The sequence below is a fragment of the Tripterygium wilfordii genome, chromosome 17 (assembly GCF_013401445.1).
Source record: "Tripterygium wilfordii isolate XIE 37 chromosome 17, ASM1340144v1, whole genome shotgun sequence".
In the NCBI taxonomy this organism is placed as follows: Eukaryota; Viridiplantae; Streptophyta; class Magnoliopsida; order Celastrales; family Celastraceae; genus Tripterygium; species Tripterygium wilfordii.
Genome location: NC_052248.1, coordinates 11,762,958 through 11,765,365, shown reverse-complemented (window position 1 = coordinate 11,765,365; position 2,408 = coordinate 11,762,958). Strand labels below are relative to the sequence as shown.

Sequence of the window (2,408 nt, the reverse complement as noted above, 5' to 3'; positions counted from 1 at the left end):
ACAACAATAATCACAAGACATATGAGAAGGTGTGCTTTGCATAGCATGTACTCCTTGAGCTTGATTTAGTGTCAATGCCTCAATCTTCTTTGCCATTATAGCCAAGGTAGACATAACTTCATCATCTCTAAAACTTCCTCCTTGCTTTGGATTCCCCCTCTCCGAAGACCAAGAGTTAGTGGTTTTGGCCACTTTTTCCAGTAATTCTCTAGCCTCCTCTTGATTCTTGGTCATGAATGAACCTCCCCCAGCTGCATTAATAGTCTCCTTAGTATGCATGCTCAACCCATTATAAAAAGCTTGGTACACTACCCATTCCGGGAGGCCATGATTTGGGCAACTTCGAATAATTCCTTTAAAGCGTTCCCAAGCCTCATAAAATGATTCAAAATCCTTTTGGGCAAAAGACATGATATCCGCCCTAATTAGCACCGCCTTGCTTGGAGGAAAGAATTTCGTCAAGAATTGCTCCGCCATCTCATCCCAAGTGGTGATAGAGTTGGGAGGCAATGACATCAACCATCCCTTAGCCTTGTCCCTCAAAGAAAATGCGAATAACCTCAACAAGATAGCATCCTTAGAAGCTCCGTTAATCCCAAAAGTAGTGCACACATGCAAAAAAGAGCGAAGATGAATGTTGGGCTCTTCATTAGGAAGACCATAGAAAACCACTGAATGAGAGATAATGTTGATGATAGCCGGCTTGATCTCAAAATTAGTAGCATTGATAGGGGGATAGCGGATGCTTGAAGGATTTGTGTCCCAAGTAGGCCTAGCACAATCCTCGAGAGAGCGAGGATCAAATTGCCTAGGAGGACCTTCAACCTCATCATCACCATGTCTTACATTAACACCTCCACCATTACCATTGCCACCATTCACATTTACAGCTCCACCAAGATCACCAAGATTTCCCCTTCCTTGATTGTCCCCAAAGCCTTCCATTTGATTATTAATAAGCTCTCGTCTAAGATTGTGAAGAGTCCTTTCAATCTCCAAATCAATAGCAATTAATTCTGGATTAGAAGAACGTGTTCCCAAGCTCATACAAGAGGAAAGAATTTCTGCAGAAAATTAAAAACCGAATTAGCACAAAAATTTCCTAAATTGACACAAAAATAAAAATTTGCCTCAATCCCCGGCAACGGCGCCAAAAACTTGTTGTGAAATTATTCGCAAGCGGACAAGTCGCACAAGTAATAAAGAATGAGTAGAGTATCGTTCCCACGAGGATATTTTGGCAAATTCAAATTCAAAGTCAATTCAAACAATTATTACACTAATTGGCAATGCGAATTGTGATTGTGGTCATTCAAAGCTAACAAGCAACTGCAAAATCACTAAGTAAGTAACAAATTGAACAATTAACTAACAACAAACGACAATTTGATTTCCAAGAAAGTTAAACACTAGGGTTCCTAATTTCACCACCTCTCATCCAATTGAACTCCATTGATTCTTTAACTCTCAATTCTCAAATTAGTTGTTGACAATCAATTTCCCACTCTATTCAATGTTCTATTCCTAGATACATCGAATGTGTTTTCAATATAAATCTGGGTTATTCCTAACACTCGGATTAGTACATTGTAAACCCATTAAGATCAATGGAAATCACTTAACAATTGCATAAGTCATAAACCTATATTTCTATGGTTCATTCAACTTATGTTTTCTATGGATTCTTGCAACCTTAGGCCTATCCTTCCGGACTCAACTCAAGCTAAAAATCATTCAAATGGTGATCAAGCATTTGAAAGCAATAAGTGTATCCATAGAAAATCAACAACAATAAGAGAGATTAAAGACTAAAAATCAAGTTCATTCAACATTCAAAGAGGGGTTCCATTAGGACCCCTAGTTAGAGGATTAGTTCCTCATAATCACGAAATACAACTTAGAATCCATACTAGCAGTCATTTAATACAAGAAATGAGAAGAAATTAGATGAAACCCCTGAAAATCCAGCTTGAGCTCCCAAGGCTGCCGTCCAAGCTTGAGAGAATTTCTCCAAAGTTCCAACAACTCAAAACCTAGCAACTTATTCCTTTTATACTCCCCACGACCCAGAGTCGTTTATCTCACAGGATTATGTCGTTTTGAGTTGGTCTTCCTTGACTTTAGGTTAATTTCGGACAATTAAAGGCCTAAAAATTCGCGAGACTACTCTGGCCGATCGATCGGAATTTTCCACTGTCCAATTCAGCTAAATCAGCATCCGATCGATCGGATATTTGGGCCGATCGATCGGTTTTTTCCCTCCGGGTCCAATTTCTTGCTCATTCCTATCCATTAAGCTGCTTTTCTTCCATTTATGCTCCGGAACCTGAAATGTGCAAATAACATTCTTTAAGCAGCATATAATTCGAATTAACTCTTAAACAATGCAAGATTTCATGTAAAAGGAT

The 2,408-nt window shown here is 38.9% G+C and overlaps 1 non-coding gene across 1 annotated transcript; it reads left to right on the top strand.

Moving 5' to 3' along the window:
• Nucleotides 1-322: 322 nt before the first annotated feature.
• On the top strand, nucleotides 323-429 carry LOC119983230. Its single transcript, XR_005464578.1, has one exon. It is a non-coding gene; the product is annotated as a small nucleolar RNA R71 (small nucleolar RNA).
• Nucleotides 430-2,408: the final 1,979 nt, after the last annotated feature.